This window comes from Triticum urartu, chromosome 3A, assembly GCF_056163025.1.
Source record: "Triticum urartu cultivar PI428250 chromosome 3A, HENAU_Tu73, whole genome shotgun sequence".
NCBI classification, from domain to species: domain Eukaryota; kingdom Viridiplantae; phylum Streptophyta; class Magnoliopsida; order Poales; family Poaceae; genus Triticum; species Triticum urartu.
In genome coordinates this window covers 463,925,033-463,935,258 of record NC_141875.1, presented here as the reverse complement: position 1 = coordinate 463,935,258, position 10,226 = coordinate 463,925,033, and positions in this window count along the sequence as shown.

Genomic DNA, 10,226 nt, shown 5'->3' with positions numbered 1-10,226 from the left:
TTGGAATTTTTCGGGATTCGTTTGGACATTTTTATACATTAACTAGGTTTTCTAGGCATTTTATGTGCATAATTGAAATTTGAAATACATGCACATGCTCCAGTGCATATAAATTGGTTGAAAAAACAAATCTGTGTCCTTGGGTGCATGCTTAGGTCCCATGCAAGAAATGGGAATGAATTCAAACACCAGGGCACTGTTGATTGCTGGCAAAACGTTGAGATACCTGGTTTAAATTCTAGTAAATCCAAACCTCGTCTGAAATTCATGAAACTTGGCATGCTATCATGGAATGGCACCCGACATGACGTCGTATTTTTCGTGTCCATTTTGAGAGAAGGCACACTCAAATAACAGCCAACAAAGGCATTTTGAAAAAATAGCTGCCACTTTAATATCTCAAACATTTGTATAATTCAAACCGTGTGTGTTCTGTTAACCATTCACGTGACCCCACGTGTCTTGTTTTTAATGGCTATAGGAGGTGTCATGTGGACAACTGCTTGACTGAACGGGAGGCATGCGAGCGCACTCCGGTGCGCAGGCTCACTAGAAAGCGTGCAAGCTGTTCAACGCAGGATCTGTGCATCTCTTCAACGCAAACGGTTCAGATTACGGTATGCAAATTAAAGCCAGACTTCAGCGCTAAGCCAAGAGACACTGCGATTTGTCCAAATATGCATCTAAAAATCACTAGTACTATCTAATTTTTTCAACTAAAATTCAGTAATAAAGCATAGATTCCATTCATAGATTAAGCAGTCGTTCTCACCGGGAAGCAAGACAGCCTTGGACCGCCACCTGCCTCGCTCCCACTGGTTTGTATTAATGGAGCGGCCAAGCGGCCGCACCCCCCATCCTCACCACACACGTAATCCTCACTCTTCGCCCACATCCTCGACGCCGCTCTGAGTCCTCAAAGCCGTCAGTGTATGAGGATGCCGCCGAAGCGCCCATCGGAGGGAGTGGCGACGCCGGGGCTGCTGAAGCACCGGAGCAGGGCGTGAATATGGAGATAGAGGTTTTCGTCACCGACGATGAGGTGGAGAACGAGGCTGCCAACAAGCGGAGGCGGGTCGAGAAAGAACCGCAAGCGACTCCAGCAGTCCTAGAGTTCATCAACAACCTCCCCGATGATATGTTGAGAGTCATCATATCCCTCCTCCCAATCAAATTCGGGCGAGGATAGCCGCCCTTTCCCAACGGTGGCGCCCCATATGGCTCCTCACCCTGTCGACCTCCTCGACGCCCACGAGCTCTGCCATGGCTATCGCCAAAGCTTGGATGCGTTCTCCCAGATCCTTGGCAGTCACTGTTGGTGTCAAAACTGGTGGATCTCGGGTAGGGGGTCCTGAACTGTGCGTCTAGGATCGATGGTAATAGGAGACAGGGGACGCGATGTTTACCCAAGTTCAGGCCCTCTCTATGGAGGTAATACCCTACATCCTGCTTGATTGATATTGATGAATATGAGTGTTACAAGAGTTGATCTACCACAAGATCCTGATGGCTAAACCCTAGAAGCCAAGCCTATATGACTATGGTAATGAATATGTCCCTTCCGGACTAACCCCTCTGGTTTATATAGACACCGAGGGGATCTAGGGTTTACATAGAGTCGGTTACATAAGAAGGAATATTCATAGTCGGTCGCCCAGCTTGCCTTCCATGCCAAGGAGAGCCCAATCCGGACACAGGTATAGTCTTCGGCCTTCATGTCTTCACAGCCCATTAGTCCGTCCCAATAGATAATAGGCCAGACGCCCGAGGACCCCTTAGTCCAGGACTCCCTCACTAGCCCCCATACCAGTCTCCAATAGTGAGGTGTTCAGCACACAAATTGTCTTCGGCATTGCGAGGCGGGTTCCTCCTTTAATGATCTCCAAGTGATGTATTCGGCCATTGGTTCCATGTCGCCCCCCTCGGCTTCTACGGGTTAAATAACTTCGCCACGTGTCAAGCGAAGGCGGAAGCTCAGGGTATTTTTGCAGATAACACCCTACTACCTCTTTTAGCACTGCGTTGGTTTTCCCCGAAGAGGAAGGGATGATGCAGCAAAGTAGCATAAGTATTTCCCTCAGTTTTTGAGAACCAAGGTATCAATCCAGTAGGAGGCTACGCGCGACTCCCTCGTACCTGCACAAAACAAATAAATCCTCGCAACCAACGCAAATAGGGGTTGTCAATCCCTATGGGGCCACTTACGAGAGCGAGATCTGATAGATATGATCAGATAATATTTTTGGTATTTTTATGATAAAGATGCAAAGTAAATAAAATCAAAGTAAATAACTAAGTAGTAGGAGATTGATATGATAAAGATAGACCCGGGGCCATAGGTTTCACTAGTGGCTTCTCTCAAGAGCATAAGTATTCTACGATGGGTGAACAAATTACTGTTGAGCAATTGACAGAATTGAGCATAGTTATGAGAATATCTAGGTATGATCATGTATATAGGCATCACGTCTGAAACAAGTAGACCGACTCCTGCCTGCATCTACTACTATTACTCCACTCATCAACCGCTATCCAGTACGCATCTAGAGTATTAAGTTAAAACAGAGTAACGCCTTAAGCAAGATGACATGATGTAGAGGGATAGACTCATGCAATATGAAGAAAACCCCATATTGTTATCCTCGATGGCAACAATACAATACGTGCCTTGCTGCCCTTACTGTCACCGGGAAAGGACACCGCAAGATTAAACCCAAAGCTAAGCACTTCTCCCATTGGAAGAAAGATCAATCTAGTAGGCCAAACCAAACTGATAATTCGAAGAGACTTGCAAAGATAACCAATCATACATAAAAGAATTCAGAGAAGATTCAAATATTGTTCATAGAGAGACTTGATCATAAACCCACAATTCATTGGTCTCAACAAACACACCACAAAAAGAAGATTACATTGAATAGATCTCCACAAGAGAGGGGGAGAACATTGTATTGAGATCCAAAAAGAGAGAAGAAGCCATCTAGCTACTAACTATGGACCCGTAGGTCTGAAGTAAACTACTCACACTTCATCGGAGAGGCTATGGTGTTGATGTAGAAGCCCTCCGTGATCGATGCCCCCTCAGGCGGAGCTCCGGAACAGGCCCCAAGATTGGATCTCGTGGATACAGAAAGTTACGATGGTGGAATTAGGGTTTTGGCTCCTTCTTTGATCGTTTGGGGGTACGTGGGTATATATAGGAGGAAGAAGTACGTTGGTGGAGCAACAGGGGCCCCACGAGGGTGGAGGGCGCGCCTGGGGGGGTAGGCGCGCCCCCTACCTCGTGGGCTCCTGTTAGCTGGCTTGACATAGGGTCCAAGTCTCCTGAGTTGTATTCGGTGAGAAAATCACGTTCCCGAAGGTTTCATTCCGTTTGGACTCCGTTTGATATTCCTTTTCTTCAAAACCCTAAAACAGGCAAAAAACAGCAATTCTAGGCTGGGCCTCTGGTTAATAGGTTAGTCCCAAAAATAATATAAAAGTGGATAATAAAGCCCAATAATGTCCAAAACAGTAGATAATATAGCAGGGAGCAATCAAAAATTATAGATACATTGGAGATGTATCAAGCATCCCCAAGCTTAATTCCTGCTCGTCCTCGAGTAGGTAAATGATAAAAACAGAATTTTTGATGCGGAGTGCTACTTGGCATAATTTTAATGTAATTCTTCTTAATTGTGGTATGAATATTCAGATCTGAAAGATTCAAGACAAAAGTTCATATTGACATAAAAATGATAATACTTCAAGCATACTAACTAAGCAATTATGTCTTCTCAAAATAACATGGCCAAAGAAAGTTCAACCCTACAAAATCATATGGTTTAGTCATGTTTCATTTTCGTCACACAAGAATGCTATCATCATGCACAACCCCGATGACAAGCCAAGCAATTGTTTCATACTTTAGTAATCTCAAACCTATAAACTTTCACGCAATATATGAGCGCGAGCCATGGACATAGCACTATAGGTGGAATAGAATATAATGAGGGGGGTTATGTGGAGAAGACAAAAAAAGGAGAGAGTCTCACATCAACGAGGCTAATCAATGGGCTATGGAGATGCCCACTAATTGATGTTAATGCAAGGAGTAGGGATTGCCATGCAACGGATGCACTAGAGCTATAAATGTATGAAAGCTCAACAAAAGAAACTAGTGGGTGTGCATCCAACTTGCTTGCTCACGAAGACCTAGGGCACTTGAGGAGGCCCATTGTTGGAATATACAAGCCAAGTTCTATAATGAAAAATTCCCACTAGTATATGAAAGTGATAACATGAGAGACTCACTACTATGAAGATCATGGTGCTACTTTGAAGCACAAGTGTGGCAAAGGATAGTAACATTGTCACTTCTCTCTTTTTCTCTCATTTTTTTTCTTTTTTTCTTTTTGGGCCTTCTCCCCTTTTTTATGGACTTCCTCTTTTTTTGGGCCTTCTCTTTTTTTTATCCCTCACTTGGAATAATGTTCTAGAAAATGATGATCATCACACTTCTATTTATTTACAACTCAATGATTACAACTCGATACTAGAACAAAAGATGACTCTATATGAATGCCTCCGGCGGTGTACCGGGATATGCAATGACTCATGAGTGACATGTATGAAATAATTATGAATGGTGGCTTTGCCACAAATACTATGTTAACTACATGACCATGCTAAGCAATATGACAATGATGAATGTGTCATGATGAACGGAATGATGGAAAGTTGCATGGCAATATATCTCGGAATGGCTATGGAAATGCCATAATAGGTAGGTATGGTGGCTGCTTTAAGGAAGATATAAGGAGGTTTATGTGTGAAAGAGCGTATCATATCACGGGGTTTGGATGCACCGGCGAAGTTTGCGCCAACTCTTAATGTGAGAAAGGGCAATGCACGGTACCGAAGAGGCTAGCAAGGATGGAAGGGTGAGAGTGCGTATAAGCCATGGACTCAACATTAGTCATAAAGAACTCACATACTTATTGCAAAAATCTACAAGTCATCAAAAACCTCAGTACTATGCTCATGCTCCTAGGGGGTAGATTGGTAGGAAAAGACCATCGCTCGTCCCCGACCGCCACTCATAAGGAAGACAATCAAATAACACATCATGTTTCAAATTTGTTGCATAACATTTACCATACGTGCATGCTACGGGACTTGCAAACTTCAACACAAGTATTTCTCAATTTCACAACTACTCAACTAGCACAACTTTAATATCACTATCTCCATATCTCAAAACAATCATCAAGCATCAAACTTCTCTTAGTATTCAGCACACTCATAAGAAAGTTTTATTATTAATATTGCATACTAAGCATATTAGGATTTTAAGAAAATAAACATGCTATTAAGACTCTCAAAATAATCTAAGTGAAGCATGAGAGATCAATAGTTTCTATAAAACAAATCCACCACCGTGCTCTAAAAGATATAAGTGAAGCACTAGAGCAAAATTATATAACTCAAAAGATATAAGCGAAGCACATAGAGTATTCTAACAAATTGCAAATCATGTATGGCTCTCTCAAAAGGTGTGTACATCAAGGATGATTCTGGTAAACTAACAAGCAAACACTCAAATCATACAAGACGCTCCAAGTAAAACACATATCATGTGGTAAATAAAAATATAGCTCCAAGTAAAGTTACCGATAGAAGTAGACGAAAGAGGGGATGCCTTCCGGGGCATCCCCAAGCTTTGGCTTTTAGTTATCCTTAGATTATCTTGGGGGTGCCATGGGCATCCCCAAGCTTAGGATCTTGCCACTCCTTGTTCCATAATCCATCAAATCTTTACCCAAGACTTGAAATCTTCACAACACAAAACTTAAAGTAGAAAACTCGTGAGCTCCGTTAGCGAAAGAAAACAAAATACCACTTCAAAGTACTGTAATGAACTCATTTTTTATTTACATGGGTGTTATACCTACTGTATTCCAACTTCTCTATGGTTCATAAACTATTTTACTAGCCATAGATTCATCAAAATAAGCAAACAACACACGCAAAACAGAATCTGTCAAAAACAGAACAGTCTGTAGTAATCTGTAGCTAGCGCAAGATCTGAAACCCCAAAAATTCTAAAATAAATTTCTGGACGTGAGGAATTTATCTATTAATCATCTGAAAAAATAATTAACTAAATATCACTCTCCAAATAAAAATGGCAGCAGTGCTCGTGAGCGCTAAAGTTTCTGTTTTTTGCAGCAAGTTCAACAAGACTTTCCCCAAGTCTTCCCAATGGTTCTACTTGGCACAAACTCTAATTAAACACAAAAAACACAACCAAAATAGAGGCTAAATAATTTATTTATTACTAATCATGGGGAAAAAGCAAGGAATAAAAATAAAATTGGGTTGCCTCCCAACAAGCGCTATCGTTTAACTCCCCTAGCTAGGCATAACAAGCACGAATAGATCTAGGTATTGCCATCTTTGGTAGGCAATCCATAAGTGGCTCTCATAACAGATTCATAAGGTAATTTAATTTTCTTTTACGAAAGTCTTCCATGCCTTACCTTAACGGAAATTGGAATCTAATATTTCCTTCCTTCATATCAATAATTGCACCAATCGTTCTAAGGAAAGGTCTACCAAGAATAATAGGACATGAAGGATTGCAATCTATGTCAAGAACAATAAAATCTACGGGCACATAATTCCTATTTGCAACAATAAGAACGTCATTAATTCTTCCCATAGGTTTCTTAATAGTGGAATCCGCAAGGTGCAAGTTTAGAGAGCAATCATCAAAATCACGGAAACCTAACAAATCACACAAAGTCTTTGGAATCGTGGAAACACTAGCACCCAAATCACATAAAGCATAGCATTCATGATCTTTAATTTTAATTTTAATAGTTGGTTCCCACTCATCATAAAGTTTTCTAGGGATAGAAACTTCTAATTCAAGTTTTTCTTCATAAGATTGCATCAAGGCATCAACGATATGTTTAGTAAATGCTTTATTTTGACTATAAGCATGTGGAGAATTTAGCACGGATTGCAACAAGGAAATACAATCAATCAAAGAGAAATTCTCATAGTTAAATTCCTTGAAATCTATAATAGTGGGTTTAGCAACATATAGGGTTTTAATTTCTTCAATCCCACTTTTATCAAATTTAGCATCAAGGTCAAAAGATTCAGAATTCTTGGAACGCCTTCTAGGTAAAGGTGGATCATGTTCAGTCCCATCATTATCAAGATTCATATTGAAAAACAAAGATTTAATAGGGGACACATCAATAACTTTTATATCTTCATCTTTATTTTCATAGGAATTAGAAGAACACGCTCTTATAAAGGCATCTTTCTTAGCACGCACCCTAGCGGTTCTTTCCTTGCACTCATCAATGGAAATTCTCATGGCTTTGAGAGACTCATTGATATCATGCTTAGGTGGAATAGATCTAAGTTTCAAAGAATCAACATCAAGACAAATTCTATCAACGTTCCTAGCCAAGTCATCAATCTTAAGCAATTTTTCTTCAATCAAAGCATTAAAATTCTTTTGTGAAGTAATAAATTATTTAATATTAGATTCAAAATAAGAGGGCATATTATTATAATTTCCATTAGAATTTTTGTAGGAATTACCATAATTATTAGAGGGATTACTAGGATAAGGCCTAGGGTTGAAATTTTCTCTATACGCGTTGTTACCAAAATTGTTCCTACCAACAAAATTCACATCCATAGATTCATTATTATTCTCAATCAAAGTAGACAAGGTCATATCATTAGGATCAAAAGAAACACTCTTATTAGCAAACAATTTCATAAGTTCATCCATCTTTCCACTCAAAACATTAATTTCTTCTATTGCCTGCACCTTTTGATTAGTAGATCTTTCAGTATGCCATTGAGAATAATTAACCATAATATCATCTAGGAGTTTAGTAGCTTCTCCTAAGGTGATTTCCATAAAAGTGCCTCCCGTAGCCGAAACTAAAAGATTTCTAGAAGAAAAATTCAATCCGGCATAAAATTTTTGTATAAATCATCCACAAGTTTAAACCATGAGTAGGGCAATTACGTATCATTAATTTCATTCTCTCCCAAGCTTTTGCAACATGTTCATGATCAAGTTGCTTAAAGTTCATAATATCGTTTCTAAGAGAGATGATCTTAGCGGGAGGAAAATACTTAGAGATAAAAGCAACTTTGCACTTATTCCATGAATCAATACTATTTTTAGGCAAAGACGAAAACCAAGCTTTAGCACGATCTCTAAGCGAAAAAGGAAATAGCTTCAATTTAACAATATCATTATCCACATCTTTCTTCTTTTGCATGTCACATAAATCAACGAAGCTATTTAGATGGGTAGCGGCATCTTCACTAGGAAGGCCGGAGAACGGATCTTTCATGACAAGATTCAGCAAAGCAGTATTAATTTCACAAGATTCAGCATCGGTAAGAGGAGCAATCGGAGTGCTAATAAAATCATTGTTCACTAGTAGAAAAAGGACCTAATGTGAGACACATTAGTGCCAGTTTGATTTTAGCCCGGTACTAATGGTACCATTAGTGCCGGTTCGAATGGCGATGCATTAATGTCGGTTCGTGTTGAACCTTTAGTACCGGTTCGTGCCACGAACCGGTACTAAAGGGGTGATGGCAGGCTGGCGTCAGGCCAGGGCCCCACGATCACCTTTAGTACCAGTTCGTGTCACAAACCGGTACTAAAGGGCTAACCTTTAGTACCGGTTTGTGCCATGAACCGGTACTAAAGGGGTCTGACCTATAGTACCGGTTTGTGACACAAACCGGCACTATAGGGCAATTTTCAAACTCTACCCCCCCCCCCCCCCCGTGTGTCGCCATTTCAGTCTGAAAAAAATCAAAAGAAAATGATAAAAACTTCAAAAAATTAAATCCTTCGAGATGTAGTTATATTACTACATCTACTTCTAGGAAAATTTGAAAACTTAAATTTGGACATGTTTTGCAAAAAGTGTAGGGAAAATGTAATACGGCTATAACTTTTGCATACGATGTCGGAAAAAAACATATAATATATCAAAAAATTCAGCACGAAAATTGGCATCCGATGGAGACCGCCTACGGCCTGTTTACAATTTTTTAGAATCATCAAATTCCAAAACAAAAAAAAATATGGTCAAATTTCAGTTTAAAAAAATGGTTAAATCTGGTCAAACTACTTATTCAAGAAGTATTAATGTTACTACATAATTATTCAAGAATATTAGTGTTACTAAATAATTATTTCAATTTTTTAAATTTTGGTCAAATCTGGTCAAACTATGGTCAAACTTATTCAAGAAATATTAGTGTTACTAAATAATTGCTGTTTTTTAGAATAATAGTTTCAAACTCAAACGGTGAAACGTGTGACCTAATGCTCAAGCTAAACTGCTGAGGGTTAACAGGATTGACAGCTTACATTTGTCAGGAAAACAACAACTACAGACTTGGAATGTAGGGGGAATAGAACTCTGAAGTTAAGCGTGCTCAGGCTGGGGGAGTGAGAGGATGGGTGACCGGCCGGGAAGTCAGGTGATTTGGAATGAGTGCTCCACACTTGAGCAGTTAAGAGAGGTGATTAGAGACTAAATCATCAAATAATTCAGAAAAATTAAAAATCGAAAAAAAATCAAATTTTTTTCCAAAATTTTCAAAAAAAAAACCTTTAGAACTGGTTGGTAACACCAACCGGTACTAAAGGTCCCCCATACCAGGGCGTGAGCTCACGCCACGTGGTGGCACTTTAGCGGCGGTTCGTGCCGAACCGGTACTAAAGGGGGGGGCCTTTAGTGCCCACCCTTTAGTGTCGGTTATGGAACCGGCACTAAAGGCCCTTACGAACCGGCGCTAAAGCTCCGTTTTCTACTAGTGGTTGTTGGTATTGGTGAAGTCACACAGCTTAGTATTATCTTGAGCCATCGCGACGAACAAGCAAACTAACACACAAGCAAACAAAAAGGAAGCGGACAAAAAGGGCAAATAGAGAGGGAGGATAGAGAGAGATGGCGAATAAAACGGCAAGGGTGAATTGGGGGGAGAGGAAAACGAGATGCAAATGGCAAATAATATAATGCGGGAGATAAGGGTATGTGATGGGTACTTGGTATGTTGACTTTTGCGTAAGCCTCCCCGGCAACGGCGCCAGAAATCCTTCTTGCTACCTCTTTTAGCACTGCGTTGGTTTTCCCCGAAGAGGAAGGGATGATGCAGCAAAGTAGCGTCAGTATTTCCCT